The sequence below is a fragment of the Galendromus occidentalis genome, unplaced genomic scaffold (assembly GCF_000255335.2).
Source record: "Galendromus occidentalis unplaced genomic scaffold, Mocc_1.1 scf7180000077508, whole genome shotgun sequence".
NCBI lineage: Eukaryota > Metazoa > Arthropoda > Arachnida > Mesostigmata > Phytoseiidae > Galendromus > Galendromus occidentalis.
The window spans coordinates 27,738-43,159 of NW_003805496.1; positions in this window are offsets into that span (position 1 = coordinate 27,738).

Here is a 15,422-nt window from a genome sequence, read left to right on the forward strand (position 1 = left end):
CCAAACAAGCCCAGATGTTTGCACAGATCGAAGCGGATGACGCTCCGGCGTCGCGTCGTAGAATGTTTGTATTCAAAACGTCGCATTATATGGTCGAATTCGAGAAATGACTGAGCGCCCATGGGTCGATCGGATAAACTGCGGTCGAATCACTTTTACTACCTGCTTATGAAAATGGAAAAGGAGGATCCCTGAGCGAAAAAAATGCCGGAAGATTCTCCCCATGATTCTGTCGCAGTTGTCGTTTCGCAGCGGCATTCCGAGACCTGCGCGGAGTCATGGCCCTACTGATCGAATGAGATGATCAATTTCTTCGGCGGGGAAGTGTATCGATGACTCCCAGCTGAAAAACGCGCCGAATCGAGCAGTCGAGCATTCGGTGGGTAAATTAAAAGTTATAATTGGATATCACTCCGGCTTCCGCGTCGCGAGGGACCTTTCTCGCGTGCAGCGCGAAAGCCCATCCCTCAGAGCTCGCTCACTCAGTGGAACACTCTGTTGTTTTCGTCCGAACAGGGTGGTACTCATTGAAGTACCAGAGCGAATACCAACGTCGGCCTCCGGCTCTGAGTCAACGATTTCCGGGTCGAGACAACGCCTCGCCCCCCTTCCCCCGCCCACCTTCTAAATCCTGGCCTCGTGTCTTCGTCTCTGCCTTCGCTCTCTGGATCTCCCACACCCCAGCCCCTTCTGAGCCCTTTCACCCCGGGTCAGCTCGAGTAATTCCTAGGCGAGATAATCCGCGGATTAACGGGATTTCGACTCGAGCGCAATAAATGATTGAAATCGAAAGGAGAAGCGGTGGATGTGTCTCTTCGGAAATAGGCCATCCGATCGACCGGACGAGGCTGACTGAGCGGCTGGCTGCGGCAATCGGCTCCGTTTCCTTTCCTTCGATCGTCTGCGTCGGCAAAAACTAGAAGAAGAGAAAGAAGATCAATGACGAGCGCGTAACATGGCGTGCGGTCAATGTGATGACTCAACAATAGCTTCCGATGACTTTTGTGCCTCCCGTGCGTGAAGTGTATACGCCACCGATGGGAAGCCACAAGAAAAATCAAAAGTTACCGATAATCAAAAGCGACCAAGCGACAGACGGACCACTCGGTCGACCGATCAGGCAACGATCCAGTCCGCCAGTACCGAACGGGGAAAGCAGCGCAGCGAGCCATTTCCAATGAGCACTGTAACGCCGCTAAATCCGCGTTATGAAAGGAAAAAAAAGTCAAAATCGACGTCGCATTCGTGGCTCCGGGGGAAGCTTCGCTTCTCAAGAGAAGAATCGATGCCGAGTCTCGACTCGCCGCGATCCGTAGCTTGGGCAAAATAGGAGGACGTTGGCTATCCGCTTACTTTCGGAAGGGTAGACACAAAAGCCTGACGCGATAATTTCTTATCGAACGTCGAGAGAGAGCAAATGTTCCGCTGACGCGGGAGGCAGGATTTCCGAATTCCAGACGTTCTCTCCCTTTGATCGCTTCAAGTTCGCTGGAAAATCTGTAAGATTGAGTCCGAGGGTGGAGTGAAGAAGGATGAAAAATCGAAATGAGAGCCATAAAAACGGTTGTTAGGGGCTCGACTATTCTACAATCCCTAAACTCGTTACAGGGATTGCTCCGAGCCCCGAGAATACTTCCCTGTTTCTTTCCGTTGCCTCGTACCCACAAGCGTGGAAGAGCCTTCGAGAGAATGCACCGCTCCGGATCTTGACATACACTGCTGTTCGATTCAGCGCAAGCGGGAGAAAAATGGATTCACTGATCATTTTCTCGCGAACAAGCAATCTATTCAACTTGAACAAGCCTACACCCACTCAGCGTCCCAGCGCAAGAATAGGGGGCTACTTCTCAATTCGTGACGGCTGACAAAAATCTTTCTCGGATCCACGCAGGAATCAGGCGGTCTTGGGTCTTGTTCCGACTCAGCGTGTCTTTAGATAAAGCCCCCGTGCTCCCATATCTGGCTTGTTCTTCACAAAAGCCTCAGCGACAGAGAAATCATTCACCGGAGTTCTGCTTGCAGACTACTCAAAAGGGTCGGAGACTGTTCTACCGCCTCGGTAATCGTATCTGTCCTCGGATGGGATGCCGAGGGATCGCGAAGGCTGGGAATATGGAGCGAATGGGGAAGCACGGGATAGTGCCCGTCATTCTGCTGGAGCTTCGGAGACGGCCGTCAGAACAATTATTCAGAAGAAGTTATTTCGGAATCGCCCTGAGAATAGAAGTGTACGGCGGAAAGTTTTTTTTATTCATTCCTCGCTTCCACATGAGCAGTGCTTGCAGGGGAGGAGAGCATCCTTAGCCACACTGCTCGCTGGGAAGTGCGCGGAGCCAACAAAGTCCGGAAAGTCCCGGGATGGGTCATTCGAATTTATTGAATCCAGCCAATTTGTTTGGGTCCGGTCAACAGTCCTATGTTTAGTATTCACACGGCTACAGAGGGGGAAGGTGATTCGGATTAGAACATCGGCCCTTCGGCGAGCCTCATAGAAATTATACGGACTCGAGGGAATTCCCACGCTTGGAGTTTTATCCCGCATATGTTCCGGACGCAATAACAGTTTGTTCCGGAAGTCTGATTCCGAAAGCTCGTATACATGCAGTATTTGATGAGCCTGAACGTAACACGGACTTCCACGGGATATTTCCTCACAATTCTGCGACGTTGCTTGTCATCTTGTCCGCCTCGGCGTCGATGGTAGATAGTGGGCAAGAAGGCACGGAACGGCGTCCAAATACTGAAGATACTATATCAGGGGGGAAAAAATGAAGAGGAAAACGGAGGAGCGCTCCTTCCGGCCCGGACCGATCTAACATCCGAATCTCCCGGATTGTGCTAACTGTCCCATCAATATATTCCTATTTCGTCCCACTCCAAGAATTTTTGCTTTCTTGCTCGTAACGGGATCTTGAAGAAGACAAGTCACCCCTTTAAAGGGACGGAGTAGAGATTCTAGAGCGTCCCGAGACGTGACAAGATGTGTCGGAACGTGTCAGAGCAGCAGCGGCGGCAACAACAACATAGGCAACACGTCACAAGAAGTCAGTGTCGCTTCCGGAAAGTTTTTTACCCACTCCTTCTGCTTACCAGATTTTCGTTTTTTGGCAATTTTCGTAATTCGCCTGGTCGGGCTTCTGGCGAGAAGAACTTGCTCTGGGCTCCGGAAGCCGCTTTCTAGAATGGTCATCACTGCTTGGCGGCCCGTCTGGCCGCCGACAGACCGATCGTAGGGCCGGAGTAACTGCTGCTGAAACCGTTACCACTGATACACTTAAATAGCTGGCTCGATGGACGAACGACAAAACGACTGGATGATCCTATAATATCGATTTGATTACGTCGCTGCCTCACCCGGGAAGACAATGATTGATTTCCGGACGACCACTTTTGCGGCACGCAAGCGGAAACGCGTGCACTCGTACTCGTGACGAATTGTAGACTCATTCCTGTTCCATGAGCAGATCAGGAATTGTCAGAATCGAGGGCATAGAAACGGGGAGATTCGGTGTCGACCTGGTGTTTCCGCATTCACCTCAAAGATAGCAAGAGCTACCCTATACTCCAGATTCGGGTTGTCGCTCCTTTCGCTTGAACCCATGCACCTCCCGGGTCGTAATGATCAGCTAACAGCGTCGCTAAACGCCTGGCCAGCGCGTCGATTGTAGCTCTCCGGCGGGAAATCCACTTATACCCCGTGTATCAGCGGTAAATCAGCACTGCATCGATCCGACTTGCGTGCTTTCTCCTGGGACGATCAGGCTCGTTCAAATGAAAAATTTGCGGAAATTCCGAACCATGGCACTGTGGCCCAGAAGGAGATGTCATCCTCATTGCCGTTGCGTCTTCGCTATGACGGCGGGCTCGGCCGATCGATCTTCGGTATGGATTCTGCCGTTTTGTGATATCCAGAACCCGAACAGGCACGGCATTTGGATTCTGCCGGCCCCCTCACGAATTTGCGGGATGAGTTGGGGAAAATGAATTCGGGAGCCCTGTCCTTTGTCCTGCCCAACAAGAGGAAATTCGGAAATGAATTCTCCCGAGGGATCTCGACCTCCTACCTCTAGGTTCGACTGCGTCGATCCTCAAACGGCGCTAGCTCGATCCATCTACGGATCTTACTCATGTCAGTTCAGACTGGATCTCAATCGATTCGGTCTGTATAGCATTAATGTGTGGAGGTAGCTATAGCGACTTGTTTGTGCTGCGGAGAACTCAGCGTCCAAGATTCGAACTGAAAGTTTCGGGAACATTCCGTGTTCCAATTTATTTTTTCTTCAAGCTTCCACAGAGTGACATAAATTGATCGTACTTTGTAGAATGAACTGATTGCTAGCGAATCGCGATGCGATGAGAAAAGGCGGTCCTCCTAAAGAGGTCGCGGTCGGCGATGCTCACAGTGTGAGGTGATTTTCAATGACGCAATGAACTTGACTGTGGGTAACTTCACTGGGTTATGGTCGAACAATGTATTTGAGGAACGTCACGATGATGGCTTTCGCGATTGTGAGGTAAAGAACGACGGCGAGCGACAAAGAATGGTGATCGGAAGGAAAATTCTGTGACCGAAGAACACGTTTTTTTTTCCTGACTACCGATCGTCTGTCGACGAAAAAAAGTCGGGATGCGCTGTGTCTACGACCGCGGGGCTTAGATATAGAGGTTCGAGGAATTCCTGAGCGTGTTCGTCGGGAACTTAATCTTCCCTCATCGGTCTCGGAGACATGCTAATTTCTCGGGCGAGATGATTCTCCCGGAAAATCTCTAGCGCGGCGTCGCGTCGTCGTGGGTGGATCATCGAGGAAGCGTTGGAGCCTCCCGAGAGACGGTACGCTTCGTGACGTCTGCGTCGTCCCGTTCCTGGCGTCCGACTCGTCTCCTCTCGAAATCATCTGGTGGAAAAAATGTGGTCTCGCTCGGAAAGACGCTCGGAAGTGACCCATGGTGGTTTATGCGGCTTTCGTTACGCTAGAAAGTTCTTATATAATTGATCCGGGGACTTTCCTATATCAGATACGATGATCGCATTAACAGCTCTCTAGAACAACAAAGGAGGCGCGTTCCGATTCGCATCTTCCTGTTCAGTCGAGTTAAATTTGGCGTTGCGAGCATCCCATGAGTGATCGTTTTTGATGCGCATGGGAATTGACTGAAGAAACTGACTCCATGACGGCAATCGCCGGGTGAGCAAACGGTGATGTTCACACATCTTGGTCAATTTGCTTTCACTAAGGCACTTGGGAACGATTTGTGGCATATGGAAAGGAACTGATCCGAGTTAGAAACGGAAGTGGATATCCATTCGAAATTATACCTTTAGGGAAAACGAATGACGCCATCAGCTGGACGATCCCGAGACAGTGCCGAGGGCGAATCGTTCAACCGTTCACGGGATCTCCATCGGTTCCCGGGAAGAGGCAAATCTGTTAGTTTTAGAGTTACGGAATGGAGCTCGATGGAACATTCGGGAGTTGTGAATTTGAGGGCCTGTGGGACAGGTGCCGAGGAGTAAAAATCGTCAAATCCACTACGATTCGTCTCCTCCGAATCGTTCGAATCGTTCCCAGGCTGGACCATCTCCTAGATATGGACAAGCGACTCGATGTTTCCCTTCTAAAGATGCTCGTAAGTGAAGCGGTCCGTGTGAATTGAACGGCCGCAACGAGCGGACGGCCGGAATGCTCGAACTTTATGCTGCCTTACGCAACATCTCGAGACCGCTGGGAAAACTCATGAAGTTGAACGAATGATGAGTGTGGTGAATCCACTGATTTCCCCGATGGGCCTGGAATATCACGGGAGTGTTCTTCGATTCCCCTCTTTCCATCGATCCGCTCAAAACCTCCCGCTTGACCCCATCCGATTACCCGTATCAATAATTTCTTTGACTTTACACAGCATTCAAGCATCGCGAGCTACCCTTCGCTATCCAGTGCAATGCTCGATCCTCCGCCGGCTCGTAATTCCGAAAGCAAGGGGCGACAGTATCGATAGGGAAAGAGCCGGATCGCGTTGAATTACTCGCGGATGCGCGGAATTCCTGGCCGATTTCGCGTGCACGACGCAGCGATCACGGACGTCGGTGGCATGGAACTGATTTTTAGCGACAATTCGTCATTCCGTCCACAGAAGAAGACTCTCACTCGTCCAGAACCGCGAAGCTCGTTCGATCCTGCGAGATCGTGATCAGATCTTCGTTTCTCATTATCGGTCAGAATATTCGGCGAATACTTCCCAGCTGACCGACCGATCGACAGAAACTGCGAGCAGTGTGAAACATCGCGCCGAGCAGTTTGTTCTCGACATGACCGAGACATGCCTCCGTCTCGGAGCTGAAAACTCGCATTTCCCACACAGGTACCCATCCCCGTTTTATCTTTCTCTCACTCTGGTGAAACACCCATGTTCTGACTTTGTCTCAAAAAAGTCAGGGGGTCAAAGCGTGTCCAGATTACGTATCGTGCTGTTGATTCGTAAGCGTATTACGCGTCCTAATCTCTCGCGGATTGAGCATTTTAAAGGTGAATGAACAGGAAGAACAAAATCTCAGCCGTTATCGAGATAAATTCGCAGATCAATCCAGGGAACCCTTTGAGTATGAACTCAGCTCGGTACATCGCTGGACATTTTTTCGGATGAGGAACGGCTTCCAGGTTTCAGAAAAATAATGAGAACCTTCCGCGCGGATCTGGAACTCCGATTGGATATTACAGACATGACTGATGGACGGTTTTGGATTTCGGAGCGGTCTTCATGAGGAAGGAAACGAGTTCCTTTAGGAGGAAAGTGTTCCGGAAAATAAACGAGCCGCCGTAATTAATCATATCCAGCAGCCAACGCGCTCCTGTGTCCGGCTTGTTCGATCTAAGCAACAGAAACTCCCGGGCGAATGAGTCCACAAATTAATTCTGATCGTCGATAGCGGCATCTCCATATGATAGGCTCCGTTTAGCCATATCGTGGCGTCGACCAGGTTGTCCTGCGAGTCTCGGAGCCCTTCGGATCGAAGCTGACGTCGGCGTCGGGATGTATCTGGAAACATCCGAGCATGACGTACGGCGATACAGGGGAACGGAAAGGGTCAAAACGCGCCGTGAGTGTCCATTCGAAATCGCGGTCGCCTCAACTCGCCGTAATTGATGTCTCCCAATGGGACATCGGTATAGAAGTATAGCGTGAAGAGGGATAATGATCCGCAAGGGTCTTCTGTCTTCATTTTTCGATGACGCCTGACAAGTTTCTGTATTTCTCCAGCTCGTGATTCAGTATTCATCATTCATTTGAATACCGATTAGCCGAGAAACTTCGGATCGGGTTCCAGAGCCACCTCAGCCAGTCTCTCGGCCAAGACGATACCGTCCCGGAGCATGCTGGACAGAAGTGCTTACCACGAAGTTCCCGAACAAGAGTCGAGTCCAACAGGTGAAGATTATCCGGAGGAGGGGGCATTCTGTCCGAATCGCCTACCTCCTGAAAGTTTTCGGAGTGGAGGGGCCTACGCCCTCTGGAGACCACGATCGATTAAGGGCGCGAAACCGAATCAACCAACCCATCATCCGGTGAATAGCGGACAATTATGCCTCAGAATGCGCCGCGCGAATTAATTTTAGACTTGCCACCGCACTCCCATCCCACTCAACATTGGTTCCGTCTTGTCATCTAGATGAAAGTGCGCGCATTTCCGTTACCGTACCAAAAGACGGTTGAAAGGCAAGCGGGGAAATCAAGTTTACCAAGCAGATCAAGCCGACGGTGAGCCATCGCCACCCACCACCAGAACAAAATCATCATTGCCATCATGATCGTAGTGGGGCTGGCCGAGCAGCCGTCGACCGGGCGGGCGGGCGACGGTCGGCTCTCACTTTCTGTGACCGTTGACAAAGATGATCGCTGCGGCGTCTTTGACGGCGTGAGGGAAAGCTTTCGGTAAGGGCAGGCCATCCATCCGTCTGTTTGTCCGACCGGTCTAACGGTCTGTCCGTGCGTCCGTGGTTTATCTATCCGTTTGGCCCGTTGGCTAGCCGGCGAGCAAGCAGGCAGGCAAGCATTCATCTTGAGCCGGTATAACGGTTCCCTTCTCCTTTGGTCGGAAAGAGTGTTCGTGTTATATAGGTCAGTACTGCCAAGGGGATTCAGTTAGACATTTTGCTAGTGCATCTCAAGGCGACGGGGGTGACGCGGGTCTATCTGTTACTGTGGTGAAAACAACTTGGATAACAACAGTGCACCTCAGAGGACATTTGGATCTTATTTTCGTTTTCACGGTGAGCCCACTCAGCTTTGGATTAAGGTTGATGTGAAAGAAACTTTCACTTTTATCGTAGTCTGAGCCATCGGCAAGTGTGCCTGAATGCCGCGCTGGGATCTTTGCGATGAAGGTGTTCCATCCGTCCGGATACACTGCTGCTCTCTTGTGGGGCCTGTGGGGCCCAGCTTGGAGGTGGGCCCACCCCCAGAGGGTACTCTGAACCCCACGCCTCCGGATCATGGTGCTCTTGCTTCGTGAGAGTACCAGCCGTACTCGGAAGTTTTTCGGACACTTTCGCGAGCAAGCTTCGCTGCCTCGACACGGCACGGATAACCGTTAGTGTCGTGACATCGGTGTGAGCGATCGACTTTTCGGCACGGTGAGCAGAGTGATCGCGTGAGGTGGTTCCCACCTCTCTTGGATCTTGGTTGCGCGTGCCGTATGCCGAGGTGTCAAGTTCCGAACACTAGGCATCACGGAATTCTCAAGCGCGCCGTCCGGCACGTGTCTTATGGAACTGATAGGAGCACCCGTGAGAAAATACCGTGAGAGAACACTGTCGCGCCATTCAATTGATATTCGATAGTGACATTAAGTACCGGGTGCCTTGCCGGTCGGCGTCATAATCTGTAATGTGGCATACTGTTCTTCGTTCTGGAAGGATTCCCCAGCCTTCTGGAAATTGCTCACCATAACAAGAGATTTTGATGGGAGCAATTTAGAAAGCGTCAGATTTTGATGGATTACGGGCGGTGTCGTTGGCAAACAACCCTCCTCCGCCACGTGTCGTTCGGATTATCCACGCGTCGTCGCATTCGACGTCTTCAGTGTGAAGCTCTTTTGATCGCTGAATGATTCTTCAAAGACGGGTATTATCCCGTCAATGCCTTCCCGTTCAGATGATCTGGATCTGATCGAGGATTATAGGATCTCTCGCGGATGAATCGAGATGACCGACAGCGAGTATCCCATTCGATATCTGTCCGCTTCGGTTTCTCATTCTCATCTCTTCTTCGACGAAGTTCTGTGCCGTCGGAGAGGGATACGTTCCCGCAACCCGAGAAGGTTCTGTTTCGAAGGAATAGAATGGAAAATAGATTCCACGCTGAATATGACCGTTTTCCAACGGAATGATCTGTGAAAAGAGCCTCGAAGAAGGAAGCGTGCGGCTCCATTTGAGAACTGGCCCCACCTCTGGGGAAACTAGAAAGTATTCTAGACGAGAACTTCGGTCTCCTGATATTCCCGCTTCGGATCAGAGTCCGGTCTGGGTTTGACGCCGGTATACGGCGGAGAGAACCGACCCCGCGTTTGACCGTTTCGTATATCTTTCCCCAGAGAGGAACAGGGTCTGGAATCAATAGTTTCGATTCCCGTGTTGGGGCTCGGATTGGTAATCTCTCGGTGATTCTAGCCGGAACGCCCATCTGATCATTGCTGATACATTTCCCGAAGTATAGCTCCTCCTCTCCTGATCGTTATCCTGATTCTAACCGACAACTGTGTTTGCGGAGACACAATACGATAACGTGGAGTGAGGCCTTGACGCTTGCGGGATCTCAGCAGCTGTCTCTCGGAATCGTCGGGGGTCGTGCGCGAAGGGTGAGCCCTCGAAGCACCGAAAAATTATTCTCTTCGTCGGTGGCCGTGGCTGGTCCTCACCGACTTTTCGATCCCGCAACAATCGTTGTTTGTGCTGTTCGGAAACAAATACGCCGGAATCACGAATTGTAACAGAACGCCTAGAGGCAAGAACCTTCTTCGTTCGCCTTATTCTCAGAGCAGAACACTTCGGATGCAGATATCAAGTAGAACACAAGAAGAAAAAACCTCTTCAGCGGTTCTCAACTTTCTCCCCGAGGCAGCACCGGCTCGTGCGTTTTCCCAAAGGTCGAAGTCGGGATCGACGTCCGTACTGAAACTTCTGAGACGCTCAGCTTTCCTCACCAGCTCTCAAGTCTGGGGTCTCCCATCGCGACATGGAATTATGTCACGCGGTTTCTGTCTCCAAACCATTACGACAGGCTTCGAGCTGTCACGCCCGCCCTTCGGCGAATTCTGGGTTTCTCCTGAACGTTTCGGATGCTGACATGGCGGGATTTTCGCTTAAAAACCCTGAACCCTATCTCGGAGCTCTTCTTCGTCGTCAGATGTCTCCTAAGCGTTTCGTTCGCGCACATGGGAAACTTTCTCAGGATATGGGGTTCCGTGGACCCCACGGGACAAGTAAGTGGATTTGAGTCAGCGGAGCGGAGCCTCAGCTCTGGAGCGAGGAGAAATGAGGGAAAAATCACCGACTCTCGCTAAAACCGCTGATTACCGGAAAAGTCTTCGGCCACTCAGTCAGCCGGACGGATGGATGGCCGCTAGGTAGGTCGGACGGTGGGGAATCGGATTCTGCAAACAAAATCAATGAGGCTTGAACGTCGGCTGTGGGCGGACATTTTCGGCTCTCTGACGCATCAATCATGCTCATCATCGAAGTCGTGTTGACCGCGTTATGTTCTTGAACGAAACACGCGTCGCAACACAACACGTCCGTACGGAGCGATCAGAAGAACACTGCCCAGTTTTGTTTCTCCGCTTGTAGAGCTCAGGTGTTTCGATCGAATGCCCTCTCGAGTTTCCATCGATTTCCTTCGTTTGGCGTTCCTTAGTCCACTCCTCGTACTTTTCCTGGAGGATCGTTCATTATTCCTCGATCCAGGCAGCGGCTTCCGCCATGAAATTAAGTTGACGTGGTGATTGAAATCTTGTCGCATTCCCTTATCTCTTTCCTTGCTAAGCCCGTTCGTGTCGCGGAGACGATGGTACTGGTCGGCGTATTCTTTATCTCGTACTGAAGCGCGCACGAGTTGGCTGCGGTAAAAGTGCTCGATCGGACGTCGATCGACGCAGCCGTATACTATAGCTCATTGACTTCCGTTCGGAAATATCTGGTGCATGTCGAATCGCCGTTACCGCCGCCACCGCCTCCAACGCGGCTGCCATGCCAGCTATTGATTCCCTGGCTGTCACAGTCGAGAAGAAATACTGTACCCCGATATCCTCGCTTGGAACAGAACTCCTTCTCTCTCTCTCTATCTACAATCGAATAAGGAGTTGTTTCCGCGAGAAGGAGCCGTGATACGGATATATACGTCCACGATGCGAAGTACCTTCTGCTGTCAGTCGGCTTTCAAAATCTGCCACCGCTTGCACGGTATAAATTCCTCCCAAGACCGAGCTCGTAGGAATGCGATGGAAACGGACGTCGCCATAGGGAACGTTTTCTGCCGGTTTCGCGACCCGAGTCCATGTTTCCTCGTGTTGTCTTGTCTGGACGACAGGACGGCGCGGACAGGCTGGCTGGCAGTCGGGCAGGCACCGAAGCATCTGACTGTTTTCAATCGACAAGTCAAGCAAAAGCTGTTGGTGCGTTCGACTTTGCTTTTGACCCCAGGGAGAGTTCAACTTTTTAACTAGAATAACGGCACAGCTTCGATCGGCTCCGGGGCCACGAGCGCCGCCAGTCGGCACAGAGCTCTTGAGGTGCGCAATCCACTTCGACGTTATTCGCTCTTGTGGAGTTCTGAGAGCCAGAATATTCGTTTTGACGGACTTCGAGCTCAGACTACGCTAGAGACATATAATCTTGGGGGGAAGTCGAGGGAAAAATTGAATCAGAGCGCCAATCCACGGGGAATTCGTCGATCGGATGCATCCTCCGGCTCAATCCTGGAAATTCATTCTGGAATTTCCGACGGCGAAGCTCGTGCGAGATTTGAGAAAGCCGTGCGGCTTCCAGCGACCTTTGTCGTCGCCTTCCGGCGTAATCCCATGTTCGCAGCTCTCGTGCGATTCCAACAAGTCGACGTTCCATTGAACCGTGTGCACTGGATACAGGATTTGGTGGATTCGGCGCACAGCAAGCGAGGTCGGCTTGCTTGCTCGTCTGCTTGCTTGCTTGCTAGCTAGCTAGCTGGATAGCTAGCTGCATTGGTGGTTGGGGAAACGGTCGAAATAAATATATCTGGTGATTTTCGATGAATTCGTTTGGCGAACGCATCGTTCCGGGTATCATGCAGAGTCAGCGGCCCAAATACAACAGTGGTGGAATAGAAGGAGCGAAGGGACGAGTGAGCCGAGTTACGGACAAAGCAGCGATCGAATCAAGCGACGAAAGAGCGAAAAGAAAACAGAGAGAAGTATGAACGAGAAAATTCGAGAATGGGGTGAAGTATCTGGGCGTACTCTCAACTACGCCCTTCTCAGGTGTGAAACCCTGGAATTTCGGAATTCTCTCGTCTTCGCAGAATTCCAGAACGGTGCGCTACTCTCTGCATCGCCACAGGGTATTCTCTTCCGTAAGTTGTCTGGATTTCTAGTATCATTTTTTAAATTCTGGAAGGAGGAGAAGAGGAAAAAACGACGGCTTCTTACAAAGCGAATGTTTGTGGCGACAGCGGGGGCGTTCGGTCCGTCGGTCCAGAATCGGTCCTCCCACTGCGAGTCGTCATCCATTCAAGCTGCATCCAAGAAAAAAGGAGCAGAAGGGAGGAAAAAACTCTCAATGGCTTCAAGTTGTAAGCTGCAATGAGGGCCACGCAGACCTCTTGGCATGATTCTGTTCCTCTTTTTTGGGGTGTAAGGGGACCCAACAAGTTCAAATTATGATCGTCAACCTGGGATCTGGCGACAGGGACGACCCTCGAGCTTGCAATTAGACCGAATCAGCTGGGCTGGGGAGGATTATACATCGAGGAACAAACGTGTTGCGGAATCAGGAAATTAGGCGCTCAGAGCCGCAGCTCTGGATTCGAGACCCTAAGCGGGTCGTGAGTCGTGACCGGGAATTTTCTCTCCCTGTTGTCAATTGTCGATCGCCAATTCCTTTCGGGTCCGGCTATGGGTTGATCTCCGCTCATCCGAGAGAGCTGCTCCAAGTCTTCAGCAGACGGAACCTCACGGTTCTTATTCCCGGATTCGGTTCGCATACCCCGGCTTACGCCAGAAATTCTCGGTCGGAATTGCCCTCGCGAGACCAGCCCGCGCGATTCGTACCAGGAGCTGGAACGATTTTCGACGCGCGACGGAATTCGTGGTTCAACAGTCGTTGTCGACGAAACTTCGTCCGAGCAGTGAATGTCGCGCCCACTCCGGGCAACGAGTCCGGTACTTCCGTTGTCTTCATCGTTCGGCGGTCGTTCTCCTTTGTCCGCGCTCATCATATTATTGTGCCTGCGTGTCCGTGTCTCGTTTCATTCTATTTATCACTTCCGATTGTTACTGTCGCTATCTACAGCGACGACGAGAGCGGACGAAGAAGAAGTAGATAAAGAAAGAAAACAAGCAAGCTGTCCATCCGATGAGTCGCAGGTCGACCGGTGATGACTCTTCGGTTTTTCGGCATCACGCAACGAGACGACGCAGGCAACGACCGATGTTTGCTCGGCCGGTCATTGAAAGAAAGAATTCAACAACAACAACAACGTTTCCAGGTGTGCCTTCTCGCAGACCGGAATGTTGACGGCTAAATTGCGTTATCCACAGATTGTTGTCATTATGATTTTTTATTCGGCGTGTGCGCTCTTATGCGTACATGCGAAGTGAGCGGCCCCATCGGTCGTACGGAAACATCACCGCTGCCGATCCCGGACAGTCGTTTTTGAAGAGTGGAAACACTTGTTCGCATGGGACTTCATCGCTCGCTCGCTTCGTGTATCGGTCGATCGTCTGTCGATCCCCCCGCGTAAGGGAGTGATTGACAAATGATTGGAGATCGATTGATGGACTGATCGATCGATGGATTGAAAGATTGCTGGTGCTTCAATCTACCTGTCGAGTAATCACTCGAAAAGCATTTCGTATGTACCTGGAACTCATCGGTGGGGAGGACCCAGGCCCACGCTGCGTAGACAAACTCTTCGCTTCAGGAGACTCCTCGTCTGTAACAGCTTAGCGACAGTGTCACAAAAGCGGACCGCCCGCCCGTCGCCCGCTCGTCCGTCCGACGGTCTGTCGTCTGTCCGCCGGCTTTCTCTGCGACAAAGTCAGGAAGAAGAGATGAACAGTGACAAACAGAAGAATCCCCATCGGCGACCGAAAGCCCTGTCACCTTTTGTTATGGAATTCCGTCGCTCGCTGGGCAACCCACTCGCGCACGCGGGATCGGCCGCTGCGTGTTTACCCATTGAGCACGAGGCATTGTTTATCAGCTAAGCTGGACGCAGGTCCAGCTCTTGACGCTTTCGGCCGAACGGTCCCGTATCTTTGTTCCTCGGGATCCGATCCGGATGGGTTCGGAAGAGCGAAATGACATTATTCGAACGGAGTCGAAAGAAGAATGAACGCAAAATGGGCTTAGGGAAGGTGTTTCAGGAATTCGGGGAAACGATCGGCGAATTTCCCTCGTTTTCGAGCATGCCTCCGACTTCATCATTCCTACCGTAGGACTCCTGAAGTAGTGGAAGGGGAGAGGTTCGCGAATATGCCGGCGATCAGATCTCTCGAAACCCACAGCCGATTTCATCCACATTCAAGTGTCTAGCTGAAGCGTGGCCCCGTCAGAACGAACACGTGGGGACCGGAGGAAGTGGAACTGTACTAATTGCGCCAATTTCCTGCTTTCAACTCGATCCCGGATAATTAATCTCAATGTATATATAAAAATATGTCTCTGCCAATGAATTAGTTGACAAGCTGTCGGTGTCCGATGTGTCTTCTCGTCGGCGTAGCTTTCTCTCGTAGCAGACCAGTTTCGCTTTCTGTGCCAATGGCGTGACGCTCTTCGGCCTACCGAGAGGCTGCTCCTCGGGCTTCACTTTCTTCGGCCGGCTCTGCTGTCGTAGCGCTCGCCTGGGCCGTTGCCGCCGGAACAACATGGGTCTCCCTCGCGCTGGCCAACGTCTTGAGCGACGGCGGCGGCGGTGCGGCGGCCCAAACGCCAAAACAGAAAATGGGGTCACGATAGCGAGAAATGAAAGAGTGCGGTTTGCTCTGTCTGGATCTCACCTCACTGGGTGTCTGCGAGCAGCAGTTGACGCGACTCGGGTGTGGAGGCGTTAATGAGAACACTCACTTCGACAACATTTTCTTCTCGTTCCTGTCACACACATCAACGGCACATCAGTACGGTCATCAGCGACGGCACTCGAGAACTTGTCAGCGACTAATGCTCTGATGAGGCTGT